The sequence below is a fragment of the Triticum dicoccoides genome, chromosome 6A (genome assembly GCF_002162155.2).
Source record: "Triticum dicoccoides isolate Atlit2015 ecotype Zavitan chromosome 6A, WEW_v2.0, whole genome shotgun sequence".
Taxonomy (NCBI): Eukaryota; Viridiplantae; Streptophyta; class Magnoliopsida; order Poales; family Poaceae; genus Triticum; species Triticum dicoccoides.
In genome coordinates, this window is record NC_041390.1 from 276619283 (window position 1) to 276637757 (window position 18475).

Consider the following 18475-nt stretch of genomic DNA (forward strand, 5'->3'; position numbering starts at 1 on the left):
TACTTATTCTTGGTTTCAAGTGCTCATCTTTCTTTCCCGGAGTTCCAAGATCTTGCAATTATGTAATCACGGAGATCTATCAAAAATCTTTACAAGGATTCACCTTGTGTTTTCAACTTCTTTTTCCTTCCGTTTGATCATCCTCTTGTTTAACGGAATTATTCATGGAGGCTCTACATGATTGGTTCATCAAGGATTTAATTCCTTCTCGAAGTGTTCATCAAGATTTTTTTCAGAGGAGCTCAAGTTTTCTTCATCTTGCAATCCGGATTGCAATTCTTTCACGCATATCTTTTGAGGTGGTGTTATGTCATTCTTGATAATTTCCCTTCATGCTCCATGATTCACATATTGTTAAGTATGATGTATTTTAAATCCATCAATCTCTTCTTTGGAGTTATCTTGGGCTATATTTCACGTAAAGCCTTCCCTAAGGTTTGTTGCTATCTATGGTGCTTATAAAGGACCCAAGTTCTTCTTTATCCTCCCGGTGAAATATTTTCTCGTCTCCTTGTTCATATTAATACAATTCTTTTTCCCGTGAGTGGCAGGTTGTCACTCTTAATTTGGGATGTATTCCATAAGGCCACATCAAGGTTATTCTTTTCATTGTTGGGGTTCCAACAACTCCGCTCGACCCGTCTCCTAAGGATGCCCTCTCAAGCTCTTTTGTGGTAGAACTTGGCATTTTCTTCTCCATTCTTTTATTTCAATTATCTATCTTCTATTTCTTCCGTCCGGAGGCATTGTGATGTTGCTCTCTTCAACCCTTCTTCTTGTGTTGTCAGGATCATGTTCTTTTCGTGCTTATCCTTTTAACCGGAGTGTCGTGTCCCCTTTACAAGTATCCTCTCATCTTGTCAAGATCATGCTCGATTCCTTCCATTTCCAAGTGGAGTGTTGTCGTAATTGATCTTTATTGTTCCTTCTGCTTCTCGTTTCAACCGGAGTGCTTGCATATACTTCTTATTCATTGCAACCTTTTTCTTATGTATTTCAACCTACAAGGTTCTAGTATTGTTCCTTGTTTCTCTTTTCTAACGGACGTTTTCAACTTTATTCTTTTTAGTTGTATTCTTTCTTTCAATTTGGCTTAACCTTTTCAAGGTTCTTTGGTTTCACTCGTTTGTCAAAGGAGCAACTTAGTTTTTACCTCTTATCTTCCTTTTCCGTTTCCCTCCGGCGCCATTCTAGATCTCAGGACGAGATCCTCTCGTAGTGGTGGAGTGTTGTGACGCCCCGAGACCGATGTGCCAGGTGTCCTCCAGTTATTCGCTGTTGTTGCATTGTCTTTCGCTTGCGTGTTGCATCTTGTCATGTCATCATGTGCATTGCATCATCATGTTTTCAAAACTTGCATCCGTCCGGGTTTCCCCAGTTCCGTCTGTTGTCCGTTCTGAGCCCAACCACACTCGCACGCGCCCGCGGCATGTCCGAAATATTATTTTATTAGTGACCGGAAAATGTTCTCAGAATGGGATGAAAGTTGGCGTGCGGTGTTTTTATGTTGTAGGTAGGCCGCCTGCCAATTTTCGTCGCATTCGGAGTTCGTTTGACGCCCCAACGTTTAACTATAGCGGCAATATAGCCGGTCTATCGTCGGACGTTTTCGGTCTCCGGAAACAGTCGCCGGGTCTCTCTCTCTCCTCTCTTCTTAGTCTATCTCTCTAGCACAACCCACCTAGCCCTCCACTCTGACCGGTGCCATCGGATCGTGATCCGAGGGTCCGGAAGCCCCTAAACCCCTCCTAACCCTAATCCTAACACCCCTTTCCTTATATAAACCCCCTTCCTTCCAATTTTGGATAGCCTAGTCAAATCCACCTACCTCTAGCCTTCCCCCTCCTCAGTTTTCCGCGCCCAGACACAGTCCGCCGCCATTTGGCACCGCCCAAATGGCCAGCCGCCGGCGGCCAGGCGCTCTCCACCATCCCCGTCGCGCCATGTCACCCATCAACCTCCCTACACCGCTCGGGCCCATCGAAGCCCGTCCGCGGCCCGCTGCGGACCGAATCTAGCCCGACGCTACCCTGCAAGCAACCGCGTCGCCCCGCTCCTCCCACCTCTCGCTCGATCCCGATGGGATTGGGAGCGCTCGCTGCCGCCCACTGCATGATGCCATCTGCCGCCGCCATCGTCGGAGATGAGTACCGGTGACCCCGCACCCTCCTTCCTTTTCCCCGAGCTCTCTCTCAAACCTCTCCCTTCGCTGTTCTCCCTCTCTGCCAGGAATCCCGTGGAGCACCGCCGCCAATCTGCTTCACCCTCGCCGGATCCCTTCGACCATCGCCGGAAATGGGGCCGCCGCACCCGGATCTGGTCTGCTCTGGCCGCCGGTGCCCATCCCCAACCTCCTGGACTTGCGGCCTCCACCCAGTTCGCCGCTGCCATGACCTCTGCGTTGTGCGCAGGATCAGGCGGACGACCGCTCAGCCTCGCTCGCCTCCTTGCTGGGCCACTAGTTCCTGCGTCCCTGGCCCAGATCCAGCGCCCGTGTGGGTCGTAGGCAGGCCGGCCCAACCGCTGCCTAAGCCGGCCTCCTCTTCTCCGAACGGGCCGAGGCCCATGGGTGAGCAGCCTTCCCCAGCTCCTGTTTCGGTTGGGCCAGCCAGATCCGGCCTGCTATGTTTTTTCTTGTCCAGTGATTTTAGTAATTATCCAGTTGCTACCTGTTTTGCAGAAAAGTCCCCCTAGATCATGCATATTATTACTCATAAACTATGCATCGGATTAAAATGTTTTAAATATGTAAAATGTCTAGAATTTTGTCTAGTTTAATAATATGCAACTTTCATTTATGTTTAAAATGTTTAAAATGCGGTTTGATTAAATTTGCCCCTATGCCATGTTAAAATGATTTTTTCATAACTAAATAACCGTAACTTGGATTTTAATAATCTTTATATGTAAATGGGGTAGAAAAAAGCCTAGTTTAACATGGTGTACTTGTTTTGCATGTTTAACAACCCTAAAATTGTGTTTAGGGCAGAACAGCACCAAATCTAAAATATGCATATGGGGATTTACCGGAATTTGTTGTTCGTTGTTTCCGGCCTCATTTAACCTTGACTAGATAGGTAGTTTTACTTTGCTTCACCCTCTTTCCATGTTTAACAACATTTAATATTGTTGGGTACATAAACGAGATCGAACTAAATAACTTGTCGTGGTGTTCCCTCAATATGCAACGGAGTTGCATATTGAGCTCCACTTAATTTGTAGTATTGTTTGTGCACTTTCCCATGACATGCTTCTTTTAACCGGACATGCATCATACTTGGTTGTGCATCATGCCATATTTATGTGGTGGTTGTTTACCATGATTGTTTGCTTCTTTCCGGTGTTGCTTCTTCGGGTTGGTTCCGATAACGTCGTGTTGTGAGGATTCATTCGTCTACGTCCGTTTGTCTTCTTCATGGACTCGTTCTTCTTCCTTGCGGGATTTCAGGCAAGATGATCATACCCTCGAAATCACTACTATCTTTGCTTTGCTAGTTGCTCTCTCTTTTGCTATGCCTATGCTGCGATACCTACCACTTGCTTATCATGCCTCCCATATTGTTGAACCAAGCCTCTAACCCACCTTGTCCCAGCAAACCGTTGTTTGGCTATGTTACCGCTTTGCTCAGCCCCTCTTATAGCGTTGTTAGTTGCAGGTGAAGATTGAAGTTTGTTCCTTGTTGGAACATGGAGATGTTGTTCCTTGTTGGAACATGTTTATTTGTTGGGATATCACAATATATCTTATTTAATTAATGCATCTATATACTTGGTAAAGGGTGGAAGGCTCGGCCTTATGCCTGGTGTTTTGTTCCACTCTTTTCCCCCTAGTTTCCGTCATATGGGTGTTATGTTCCCGGATTTTGCGTTCCTTACACGGTTGGGTTATAATGGGAACCCCTTGACAGTTCGCCTTGAATAAAACTCCTCCAGCAAGGCCCAACATTGGTTTTACCATTTGCCACCTAGCCTTTCCTTTCCCTTGGGTCGGCCAGCCCAAGGGTCATCTTTATTAAACCCCCGGGCCAGTGCTCCTCTGAGTGTTGGTCCAACCCAGAGCACCGTGCAGGGCCATCCCTTGGCAACTTGGGTCACGTCGGCTCCTGTACGCCTAGCTTATCTGGTGTGCCCTAAGAACGAGATATGTGCAGCTCCTATCGGGATTTGTCGGCACAGCGGGTGGTCTTGCTGGACTTGTTTTAGCATTGTTGAGGATGTCTTGTAGAACTGGGATACCGAGTCTGATCGGAATGTCTCGGGAGGAGGTCTATTCCTTCGTTGACTGTGAGAGCTTGTCATGGGCTAAGTTGGGACACCCCTGCAGGGTTTTGAACTTTCGAAAGCTGTGCCCGCGGTTATGGGCAGATGGGAATTTTTTAATGTCCGGTTGTAGAAAACCTGAAGTTGACCTTAATTAAAATACATCAACCGCGTGTGTAACCGTGATGGTCTCTTTCCGGCGGAGTCCGGGAAGTGAACACGGTGTTGGAGTTATGCTTGACGTAGGTTGTTCTAGGATCACTTCTTGATCATAGTTTCTCGATCGTGCTTTGCCTTCTCTTCTCGCTCTCTTTTGCGTATGTTTAGCCACCATATATGCTAGTCGCTTGCTGCAGCTCCACCTCATACCTTTACCTTACCCATAAGTTTAATAGTCTTGTTCGCGAGGGTGCGATATTGCTGAGTCCCCGTGGCTCATAGATACTTCCAAAACCAGTTTGTAGGTGCCGATGAGACCGTGCAGATGACGCAATCAAGCTCAGGAGGAGCTCGACGAAGATCTTGTCCTTTGTGTTGTTTTTCGTTCTAGTTGATCAGCAGTGGAGCCCAGTTGGGGTCGATCGGGGACCTTTGTTACTTTTGGGGTTCTTCTTTTATTTTGGTTCCGTAGTCGGACCTTGATTGTATTTGGATGATGTAATGCTTTATTCATGTAATTATGTGAAGTGGCGATTGTAAGCCAACTATGTATCTTTTCCCCTATTGTATTACATGGGTTGTTTGCGAAGATTACCTCACTTGCGACATTACTTTCAATGCGGTTATGCCTCTAAGTTGTGCTTTGACACGTGGGAGATATAGCCGCATCGAGGGCGTTACACATCACTAGAGTTGTCAACAAGTAAATCATCATCACCTAGCAAATCATCTTCATCACTATTGAAATTAACATACTCGGGGTGTGATACCTTTGGGCCTTTAGCCATGAAGCGTCTTCCAATTCCTTCATTTGGTGAATCAAATATGACGTAGGAGTTGGATGACACAAGTGCTAGACCGGAAACACCTTCATCTTGAGTATATTCAGAGTCGGAGTGATAACTTCTCTCAGAGTGGTTATCGGAGTCGGAACCGGATACCCATTCACCAACATGATCTCGATGTCTTCGTTTTGTATAGCTCCTTGATGACTTGTCCTTCCTTTCAAAATCTTTGCTTCTGCGAGAGGTTCCTCGTTCATAACGATCATCTCTACTCCTTCTCTATCTAGGAGGTGATTCTTCTCTTCTACTTCTCCTTTTAGGTGAGTCTTCTCTTCTTTTGTAGGGAGCCATACACTCATTGGTGTAGTGTCTGGGTCTTCCACAAGTATAGAAATTACGTTCATGACTAGAAGATCTTTTGTCATTGTAGGACCTTGACTTGGAACTTCTTTATTTGCTTCTACCCTTGTAGAACTTGTTGAAGTTCTTCACCATTAAGCTCAATTCATCATTGAAGACTTGTTTCTCACTTCATGATGTAGGAGCATCACATGAAGCTTTGTAATCACCACTAGACTTGTTGTGAAGCTCTTATTTATCCTTGAGTGACATCTCATGAGCAACAATTCTACCAATGACTTCCGTTGGCTTGAGATCTTTGTAATTGGGCATCATTCGGATCAATGTGCACACAGTGTCATATTTTCCATCCAAGGCTCTTAGTATCTTCTTGATGATGAATCTGTCGGTCATCTCTGCACTTCCTAAGCTGGCAATCTCATTTGTGATGAGAGCAAGCCTAGAGTACATTTCAGCGACACCTTCACCATCCTTCATTTTGAACTTCTCAAGCTGACTTTGAAGCACATCTAATTTGGATTCCTTGATGGAGTCGGCACCTTTGTGCATATCAATCAAAGAATCCCAAATTTCCTTTGCATTCTCAAGACGGCTGATTTTGTTGAATTCTTCGAGGCACAATCCATTGAAGAGGGTATCGCAAGCTTGAGCATTGTATTGCAACATCTTCAATTCTCCAGCGGTTGCTTCATGATTCGGTTCCATTCCATCGATGAATTCACCTTGTAAGCCAATACACACAATGGCCCAAACGGCGGGGTTATGTCCAAGAATATGCATTTTCATCTTATGCTTCCAACTAGCAAAATTAGTACCATAAAAGTAAGGACCTCTACGGTGGTAATTTCCCTCGCTATACGCCATACTCTCCTAGGTTGTGAAACCAAAGCTATGATCACCAAAGCTATGGAAATCAAGGCAAATGGAGACCAAAGCTCTAATACCAATTGTAGGATCGAAAGTATGCCTAGAGGGGGGTGATTAGACTACTTGACCAAATAAAAATCTAGCCTTTTCCCAATTTTATGTCTCGGTAGATTTTAGCAACTTAACGCAAGTCAAGAAATCAACCTACACATGGAATTCTAAGATTATAGCAGTGGAATGTAAATCATTGCATATGAAAGTATGGGGAAGAGTTTGGAGGGAGCAAACGCAATGTAGACATGGAGTTTTTTGGCGTGGTTCCGATAGGTGGTGCTATCGTACATCCACGTTGATGGAGACTTCAAACCACAAAGGGTAATGGTTGCGCGAGTCCATGGAGGGTTCCACCCACGAAGGGTCCACGAGGAAGCAAACTTGTCTATCCCACCATGGCCATCACCCATGAAGGATTTGCCTCACTTGGGTAGATCTTCACGAAGTAGGCGATCTCCTTGCCCGAGGCTCCCATGTGACACCTAACCAATCTAGGAGACACCACTCTCCAAAAGGTAATAGATGGTGTGTTGATGATGAACTCCTTGCTCTTGTGCTTCAAATGATAGTCTCCCCAACACTCAACTCTCTCTCATAGATTTGGATATGGTGGAAAGATGGTTTGAGTGGAAAGCAACTTGGGGAAGGCTAGAGATCAAGATTCTTGTGGTTGTATTGGAATGTCATGGTGTCAACACATGAGTAGGTGGTTCTCTCTCAGAAAATGAATGCTAGAAGTGTAGGCATGTTCTGTTGGCTGTCTCTCAATTGGAGAGGAGGGTGGAGGGGTATATATAGCCTCCACACAAAATCTAACCGTTAGACACAATTTACCAAACTCGGTGGGACAGAATAGTGAAACTCAGTGAGACCGTCTTGGTTCAAAATGTGAGCGTTATGTTTTTCGGTGGGACTGACAATACCAACTCAGTGAGACCGATGCGCTAGGGTTTGGGCGAAACCTCATCTCGGTGAGACCGATCACATGAACTCGGTGGGACCGATTTCAGTAATGAGCAAACAGAGACTTGGCTAGGGAAACTCGATGGGACCGATCACTCTTTTTGGTGAGACCAAAATGTTACAAAAAGGAAACAGAGAGTTTGCATTGCCAACTCAGTGGGACCGATCAGTCATCTCGGTTAGACCAAAACGTTATGAAGGGAAACTGAGAGTTTGCAATCCCATATCGGTGAGACCGAGATCCCTATCGGTAAGACCGAACTGATTAGGGTTTCTGGCAATGGCTATGTCAAATGAACTCGTTGGCGCCAGATAGATCAAATCGGTGGGGCCGAGTTTGGCTTTAGGTTTAGGACATATGTGGAAATGGGAAAGTGGTTGAGGGCTTTTGGAGCATATCACTAAGCATTTTGAGCAAGCAAGCCATTAACCAACACCTCATCCCCTTTTAATAGTATTGGCTTTTCCTATGGACTCAATGTGATCTTGGATCACTAAAATGAAGAATTAGATTCTTGAGCTTTTGCTAATATGTGACCTTAGCATTTTGAGTGGTCCACATCTCTTAGTGCATGTCGTGCCAATCATTGAAATTTCTGAAATGATTATCTTAAGAGAATATTAGTTCAATGAGCTATATGTTGTTAAGAATTACCAAAACCACCGAGGGATTAGTTGCACTTTCAGCCATCCCAATAACGGCATGTTTAAACATGTCCCATTTACGGCCTGAAGCCAGATCTGGCCTATTATTGTTCGCTGAATATTTGGGCCCAATTACGGCGCAGTGACATTTCGGCCTCTTAGAGGCCCAATGTAGACATGGGCCCATTTCAGCCTGGTGTGTCTTTCAGCCTGGGAATGGCCCGTCCTACCCATGGGGCATATATGGTCTGACCCTACATCCGGCCCTCTAACGGCCCATGATAAAGGTGGCAACAGTTCAGCCCAACATGAATTTGGGCCTGTTAAAGGCCTGTCGTATAATTCGGCCCGTTGATGCCCCTACTAAGCTTTTGGCCTCTTAAAGGCCCATGATATCAGTGAGCTAATTAAGGCCCGAGATATGTTTCGGCCTGGTAATGGCCCGTTGTATAACTGGGCCAAAAAAGGCCATGTCTACATTTCAGCCTGGTGAAGGCCCGTTGACGACTAATGAAAATTGGGCCCAACATGCATTTGGGCCTTCTAAAGGCCCATGATTTCTTCTAGGCCGTAACAGGCCAGCAGAATATTCAGCCTGTTAATGGCCCAAAGCTACATGGGCCCAACTAAGTGTTGGGTCCACTAATGGCTCATGTAAGTTGTGGGCCTGGCGCAAAGTGTGAAGGCCCCAATGGCCTTTCAGGCCCAAGAAAGTTGCAGGCCGGTGCAATTGTGATCCACTAAAAAGTAAGCCCGTTAGAGGCGAATGTTTCAGCCCAGTCGACTACATCATATTTTCTCTAGTTTTTTAGATAGAAAATGATGGCAGTAACTAGTAGGAATTAAGAACAAACCTACTCTATAAAATGAAGAAATTATGGCATAGTAACTTAGAATAAACCTACACTATACAATAAAGGATTTATGGTATATTACATCCACTGAGCATCGAAGTTTGCCACTAGTGATCATAAAGTGCAATGAAGAAGTAGATTACAAAAACATGGCACCATTACAGCGTAACTTAATAATACTGAACCAAGACCGCTTCCAAGACAATTGAAGAAAGGTTAGCCTTTCGCACGAACTGCTGCACAAGCTGCTGAGCAAGGCTGTGAGACTGGCCTAACATGTCTGTCATAGCTTCTAGGTGTAGCTGTTTAGCAATGAGGTTCTCATTAGTGTTCCCCGCAATATTTCTTAGAGATAATACTTTAAGTCGAAGTTGAGTTGCAGAATGCCTTTCTGCTAGAACTTGGGACTGGAGAAGTCGAACTGATTCAGACAGCGAATTCTGTGAGATTGTCTGACTGGTAGTCTCAAGTAACTTGAACACTACATCAAGACAAGACTTTGGGGTTGTCTCGCTATCTTCAAGACGTTTTGCATTCTTTCCTGCAACATATGTTGGGTTTGTCTCACAGCCTTCAGCAGACTTGTGCATGCCATTAGGCATATCACCCGGAAACAAGTTGAGAGATGACAAGTTTTACATGTGTATAAACAAATACGATAACCGTGCTTTCAATTCCATCCAATTTCAAATTAGAAAATAAAGCGTAAGATTAAAATATCAATAGAATAATTTGCATTGTTCATAATGCAGGGAGCTTCACCACACTAGCGGATTACCATGTCAACATAACAAACATAGATGTAGGGCAAAGACAATCATTGTATCTATTTTGGTTAATGTGCATGGCATGTTGGTCATATCATCAGCCACATGAGTAAGATAAAATAGGAGATGACAAGGTGCAAACATGGGCTGCTTCACCACACACTGGATTATAGATCCACAAAAACAAGCATACATATAGGGAGTATTGAGTAATGTGCATGGTATGAATAAGGAATTTTGTTTTACAAGTAAAACTTGGAACATACGTTTGTTGCGAACATGCATTTTGATAGAAATAGCAAACTAAACAGCAGTTAACGATAGGGAGTATGAGCAAATTAAATAGCAGTGAGGATAAAGGCTTTAGAATGACTGACTTGCATTAATAGTTAACACCGACTTTATAATGCCCTTCTCCATGTCAAGGTAAGGATAACTCAAGAATTTCAGCACAAAATCTTCTTCATAAGCATTGCCTATACTCTACATTTTGTAGAGAGTAATTATAGATATGATAAGACTGGAAGAGATAGAGGATAATGAAGATAAGATGCGGATTGATGCTACATAATCAACTACCAATCCCTGGAAGTACAAGTGTTATAGGATAAAATGTACTGACAAGAGCAATGGGTTACACTTCTGCACTGGCATTGTCTGTGTATTCAACTTTTTGGTAAGATTAAATATAGATCTGATATTTTTTAGGAAATGGTGGGCGAGGGAGATAAGATGCGGAATGCTACACAATGAAACAATCCCTCTTCCCATGATATAAGAGTGGTTTGAACACTAGTGTACTATATAAAACATTCTTATATTATGGGACAAAGAGAGTAGGTATTAATGTAAGTACAGTGATAGACGACGTTCAGTCCTTTCAAGAGGACTTCAGAGCTAAACCACTTCAAAAGCATTGGGTTGATTCTAAATTTATTTAAGATTCCATATGGATCTTATAATGTCCATCAATGGACGATAAACCGGCTATGAAAATAAGTATTGTCATATAGGGAAAGAGGTACTCACAAGAGCAATGAAGTGTGCAGTATAGTTGCGAGATTTTGTGGTCCCTTGAGAATGAATGTTCTTCTACAAACAGTTTTCATACAAGTGAGACATTAAGGCACATGCAGAAATGTAGTTCAAATTGTGATGTGATCTCATAGGCAGTACCTTACGCTGCAGACGAGATCAATGTGTAACAAGATTATTCCAGTCACTGTCTGATAAATGTAGCACCAGAGACTTAACAGAAATTCCGTCTAGAGGCTTGCCATCAAAGTGTGCTTGCCTCAGGTAGGAACGATACTTCATCAACGAGTGCTTGAAAAGTGCAACCAACCCTTGCTTGTCATGACAATCCAGTTTGGTCCTCACCTACTTAAAAGAATGAAATAGTGTGTCTTCTGTTAGCAGAAACATATGCAATAACATTAGTACATTACTTACACGTAAGTTGAGGAGGAAGACTGGAAATTGTTTTGTGTCTGCGGTATAATCTTTCCTTGAAGGAAAGATGCACACAAAGTTCCTGACAACAATATAAGCTTCGTCTTCTAAACTGCAAAGAAATGGAACATGGGTCCTATTTGCTGCAATTGGGGCTCTCTCTCGTTCGAAAAGGGATTTGTCAACTGGATTTGGTGTACTCTTTGTTGGAATGGGGGTTTTGCATCGTAGAGCTGTCTCTATGTCAACAGGCATCATCATATTGTTTGCTGCAGTTGGGGTCTGCTAAGTTGGGCATCAGAGATGACAAGTGTAGTAGGGCTAGAGTCTGCTAGAGTTGGGGCCGTGTTTTGTGGGTCAGGTGATATTGCAACTACACCTAATGGGCTATTTGATTTATCAGGTGTCATTACCTTTTCCAAATACTTTGCTCGTGCTCCTCCATGATCAGCAATCGCCCTCTTCCTTTTGAACGTCTGATACACAAGAACAACATTTGAATGGATAAATATGGCATGATGGCAGATGGAATATGTACTGAAAATGGGTAGGCAGGGCGTATTCACATACATGATGTGGAAACTAAGCTAATGGCAGTGCAACAAAGTAGAAGCAATGCAAAGCATTAGTTGCAAGATATGTGTGACCAATATAACCTTGTAAAGTGAGAGCAAGCACCTTGATGGGTGAATAAGATAGGGCATCTGCCTCTGACTCCTCCACTAGGGAGCTACATTGATTTAGGTCTCCCTCTAGCTGAGAATCGCTGTTAGGATCATATTCTGAGCATGAATCTGTAGGTGCAGAGAGTTTGCATTGCATTACATCCAAACTTGATTTTAGTCCCTTAATGCCAAGTTTGATAGCCATGGCATTGTTCTGCTTTATTCTTTTCATGCGCGCAAGCTCATAATCATTATGATGTTGTTTAGTATATGAGATTCATGAAAACATAAAAAGTAGTCAGATTGTCTATGGAATGCATTGTGGATTCAAATCAAAGAGTGTCTCCTTATAAACCCCAGCATATGCAAAGTTCACCCCCAACTGTGCTGACCAAACCGCACACAGAAATACAAACCTCTTATTTCTCTATAACAGGCAGACACACATTTCAAAGCTGAAGTAGGAACATTAGAATCATATCAAATTTGTATTTGAACAAATAAAGTAAGGAATTATGAGTAGCATAATGTTTAGCTTCAAGGGTGGAGTGCTGGTAGTGTGACACAAAGGAAGTAGGCAGATTGTATTCCATGTAAAAGATCATAGTCTATGTAGAAGGTGGAAAAGACACTTTCTTTCTATACAATGCAGTATCCATTGCCCACACATGATGGAAGAGATCACACAGAGAAATACTACTAACTCATGTCTACGGTTCTAGTATTTTGAAACAGGGTGGTCCACCCTAATAGAATGTGGACAACAAATATGACAAGGCAAGCATAGATTTAGTGAATCGATCATTACTTGTGAGCTTACTAGGAAAAGTATGCAGGATTGTAACTGCAGTAAGAGACCATCCAAAATCTGAATCAAGAAGTTGGTCGAGCATGTATTGTTTGGAACCAATCGACGTGAATAATTGAATATCATATCAAATGAGTAAGAAAGACAAGCAAAATTATCAACAAATTTGGCCTGCAGTAGTAATCTGGGTCAATGTCACTATGACCAACAATCCCAAATGACTAGTGTCTGTTCCTAGGGCCGGAGTTTTGAAACCCTATGAACTTTCCAGGTACTAAAGATTACTGAAATACATCTGAACCATTAAGTGTAGTAGCACTCAGTACACAACAAACCCTAATGACAGTCCTGCCTAGTGAGTAATGAATCAATTAGAAAATGGGTGATGAGGAGTGGCTGCTGAGTGTTGATGAAGTATATCAGGATAAATCGGGTTGGCTTATTGGCTGCTCCATGCTTGACCCCTGAATGGACTGGGAAGGTAGGCTCGGCGGCGTGTTCGGGTAGCGGTGATGCTGTTGGGCGAGCGGCTCCTGACCTCCTATTATTCCGGCATCTCCTCCTAGAGTCATGTCGTCCAGGGACAGCAAGTCGCCGGTGAGGCAGGTGGCTGGGGGTGAGCAGATATCGGAAGCACAACAGAACAGAGGGGAATCGGGCCTGGGCCGACCCAAAATCCCAGGGTGGGCTGCAACCCACCATGGTCACCCTATAGAGATACACACCCTAGCGGCGTACGTGCATTTTCGAAACTAAATTAGGAACAAGACCAATTAAATGACTCTGTTTTAATAATATCATATTCGTATTTGAACAACTAAGCTTGTTTAGCTTGATGGATGGAGTAGTGCTATTATGACACGAAGCACGTATGCTGATCGTATAGTGATCATAAAAGGGGGAAACCCTAAGCATTTTTTTGAGCAAAAAAGGGTTTCCCCTCTGATTTCTGTTAAATAAACCACCACGGAACCAACATAATCAATTAAATCCTAAGCATGATCAATTAAACCCTATTATGACTATGCCGTGGCAGATTTAAAGCTGCAAACCGCAAAAATGCTATTTAGCATCCATTGTTTGCTTCCAACTAAGAACTAAATTCTAAGAGATGAAAAGAAAGTACAGTAACCAAGTTACGATCTATTTTCTGGCTGAGATCAAAAAGTTGAGCAAATATGAAGTACCACCTCTCTTGTGGAGCCGTGTAGGCATCGGGGGTGCGATGGCTGTCGGTGGCGTTGAAGTAGATCTGCGATGGTAGACAGGTGCATCGGGGGATAAGTCCTATTGCAGTGGATGAGAAGGTCATGTGAGCAGCCCCGGCAAAGAGGACAACATCATCGATGAAGCGAGAGGACACGATGCAAGTCTCCTGGTCCATCACCGTGGATGTGAAACGCCCATCTCTTGTAGTGGACGACGTGGTCTTGGTAGGCAATCCGGCATGGGGGAGGATGGTGGTGATGGATGGGGTGGAGGAAGGCGGCGATGGATGGGGTGGCGGACAGAGGAGGATGGTGGGGGGATGGTGTTCTAGCGCGGACGGTGTATGAATGGAAAAATGGAGGGAGAGGTATGGGGAACTATGTTTTTGGGACGCGCCTGTCTGAAATATGGGAAAGTTACTAACTTAGCCCTTGTCTAAAATTTGGACGTCTTGTTTGTTGGGGATAGGACGGTAATCTCACATCTCACCAATATTTGCCCAGAGTGATTTCTAGCGAGGAGAGGGTGTTTTGGCGCCCGCGGTTGGCATCCATGGTGTATGAACCGGGCTGACAGGTAGGGCGGTTGTGTCACTTATGAGTAAAGTTACAAACCTGCCCCTATTGAAAATATTTGCCTACATCAATTTCGGCCAAGTCGAGTTTGTTTTGCTGCCCACCGTGTATGAATGGGGAAATGGAGGGAGAGACAGAGGTCTTTCGGACGAGCTTGAATCAAATGTGTTTTTCCACCCATGTTTGGCGCCCACCGTGTCGGAGTGGGCTCAGATGCGGCCATGTCACGTCTAATTGAAGTTACTAACCTACCCCTATTGAGAGAACTGGAAATTAGGCCGATGGATTGTCCATGTAAGGGGTAGACAATAATTTCCATCTTCCAAACACTGGCTTCGGGCAGCCGACATGGGAGTGGACATTCTACCTCTTCTTTCGAATTTTGGCACAAGAACCATCCACATTTACCCTGGCAACTAATTTCAAATCCATTTTGTATTCCTATTTGAATCTTTATAAATCATTCTATGTATTTTTATATATCTTGAAAAGCACGACAAAAATGTATTCCACTGTCATATATGAATATGATTTACAAATGCCGATACTCGAATTCAGAAGCTAGAATCCAGTTTAAGATGAATTCGAATATTTGAAACCACTTTATGTCCAACTCAAGTGTCACAAGCAACATAATGTGTACTCTCATTTAGATATGTACACAAGCGATGTATCAAGATTCAAATACCGAGTCAATCAACCAATAATGTACAACACTGTCAGACATATAAACACTTATAGAGTATATGGATCAATAATATCAACTAACATACATAAGCCAGGCCGCTGTACTTTTTTTGCTACAAGAGCATCCTTTGTTTAGCGAAGCTAGTACAACATCTTGGTCCTCTCAGATGCATGCCACTTAAGTACCATCTATACTACTATTATTCCTGACTGCACATTCAGCCCGATTGGCATATTTGTAGGTCTGGCACGACAATCAAAATGAAATGTCTCAGAGTCTTATCAATTAATACAGACTTGTTCTTAAAAAATTACAAACCAAAAGACAAAAAACAATTATTACATGATCTATAAAACAAATGGTTTGATTGATTACATGAACAAACAACACAAAGGTTATTCAATGATGGAAAGAACATTTCACCTATGATTTACCAAGTGGGAATTTAATTTCCATTTTTTCCTTCAGGACCTTAACAACACAGTCAGTCTCAACTTTCTTAGTTTTGAAATCCATGAAATATTTAATGGTTGTCTTGAGTACTGCTTGTGATTGTGTTGTTTGCTTCGTCAACATGTCAACTTCAACTCTAAGTGCAGAAGCTCTTTCTAACAATAGTTTAGCCTTTAGAGCATCAGCAGTTGGCAATTAATGATGCACGATTGGGCCGGTGCCACTACTGTGGGATGATACAACGTCCATGGGGACCTCGCTCTTTGATCTTGGGCTAACCTGTTTTGCCATTAAAGTTCCGATTGGATTCTGAAAAGTTGAAGTTAGCAAAACATCTCAACTAGGAGTTATAACAGCAAACCAGTTAAACAAACAAGGAATTAAAGAGTTTCAATTGGATATTGAAAAGTAGTTATTAACATCATTGTAAACAGTTGCAGTAGCAAAGCAGTTAAACAAACAAGTTTTGCAAAAGGTACCTCTTCTGGCATTGGAGTTTCTCTGTGATCCTGAAAAGTTGAGTAGCAAGTAACATGATTAGAGCAATTGGTTGCAATTAAACAAACAAGTTTTGCAAAAGGAACCTGTTGTGACATTAGAGTTTCTCTTGGATCCTGAAAAGTTGAGTAGTCAGTAACTTGATTAGAGAAACAAGTTACAACAGCAACCTGTTATAGAAATATATTTTTGAAAATGTACCTCCTATGCAATTGGACTTCCAATTGGATCCTGAACTTGAAGTTGGTAAGATGAACAACAACAAGTTACAGCAACAAACCAGGTAAACAAGGAAGTTTCTGAAAACATACCTGTTGTGCCAAGGGAGTTTCAGTTGGATCCTGCAAACTTGAATGTTAGCAATCATAAATAAAGTGTTGCAAGAGCCATAAGAAACTAACATCAAACTAGTAAAACTAACCAGTTTTGGCAATGTATTTAATTACACATGAACTAGTAAAACTAGCAAGTTCTTGGCAATGTATTAAAGTAACAAGTCGGTACCATTTACTAGCAACACATACATCTATAAATTTCTTTGATGTAAGCAAAATGATTTCAAAACATATATATAAGTTAAAAAGACGGTGTCCCTCATATAAACCTGACAGTTGTCTATCTATGAACATGCAAACATTAGTAGTGCTACAAGTGATAACAACCAACCATTTAAACAAACAGGGTATCAGAACGTAAATTACACGTGAATTCTATTGCACCCTAGAAGTACATATGACCAGCTATCTATGTGCTGAAGTACCTATTTAAGTTTAGGCAAGCAGGTAATTCTTAACAGTAAGTATCAAACACATAGATAGGCGCAGTATATAATGGGATTAACAGGCTATGGCATTATGTAATCAGTAGCAAACTAAATTAAGCCAAGCAACTGATACATCTCCGCCGTATCTACTTTTCCTAATGCTTTTCCTCTTGTTTTGGACTCTAATTTGCATGATTTGAATGAAACTTACACGGACTGACGTCGTTTTCAGTAGAACTACCATGGTGTTGTTCTTGTGCAGAAATAGAAGTTCTCGGATTGGAACAAAACATTGCAACAAATTTTTATACAATAAAAGAGAATTACTGGAACCAAGAACCACCGGAGGGGGGGACCTGGGTGGGCACAACCCAGCAGGACATGCCACCCCCTCCAGGCGCGCCTAGGTGGGTTGTCCCCACTTGGTGGCCCCGCAGATCCTGAAACCAGCGCTAGAAAATCCTATTTTTCCAGAAAAAAATGAGGGAGAAAGAATTATTGCGTTCCACGAGGTGAAGTCGCAGCCGTCTCCTATTCGTCATTGGGAGGCCAGATCTGGAGTCCGTTTGGGGCTCCAGAGAGGGGGGGTCTTTGATCTTCGTCATCACCAACCCTTCTCCATCGCCAATTCCATGATGCTTCCCATCGGGAGTGAGTAATTCCTTCATAGGCTCGCTGGTCGATGAGGAGTTGGATGAGATTCATCATGTAATCGAGTTAGTTTTCTTAGGCTTGATCCCTAGTATCCATTATGTTCTGAGATTGATGTTGCTATGACTTTGTCATGCTTAATGCTTGTCATTTTGGGCCCGGGTGCCATGATTTCAGATTTCAACCATTTATGTTATCACCATTATATCTTTGTTCTACATCCGATCTTGCAAGTTATAGTCACCTACTACATGTTACGATCCGTAACCCCGGGGTGACAATAGTCGGGACATGTCCCGGTGATGACTGTAGTTTGAGTAGTTCATGTATTCATCATGTGTTAATGCTTTGTTCCGGTTCTCTAATAAAAGGAGGCCTTAATATCCCTTAGTTTCCTTATGGACTCCGCTGCCACAGGAGGGTAGGACAAAATATGTCATGCAAGTTCTTTCCATAAGCATGTATGACTATTTACGAAATACATGCCTACATTATATTATGAACTGGAGCTAGTGTCGTATGGCCCTAGGTTATGACTGTCACATGATGAATATCATCCAACGAATTATCGATCCAATGCCTACGATTTTCCTACATATTGTTCTTGCTAACTTACTACTTCTATTGTTACTATTATCACTACTACAAAACTATTGCTATCACTATTACTATTACTATTGCTGTTGCTACTACTACCAACACTATCATATTACTATGCTACTGATCACTTTGCTGCAGATAATTAATCTCCAGGTATGGTTGAATTGACAACTCAACTGCTAATACTTGCAAATATTCTTTGGCTCCCCTTGTGTTGAATCTATATGTTTGGGTTGAATACTCTACCCTCGAAAACTATTGTGATCCCCTATACTTGTGGGTTATCAAGACCTTTTTCTGGCACTGTTGCCTGGGAGCATAGCTCTATTTGTTGAGTCACATGGGATTATTGTCAAATTGCTACTATGAAGAATCTGAAGGATGCTAAGACTAAGATTT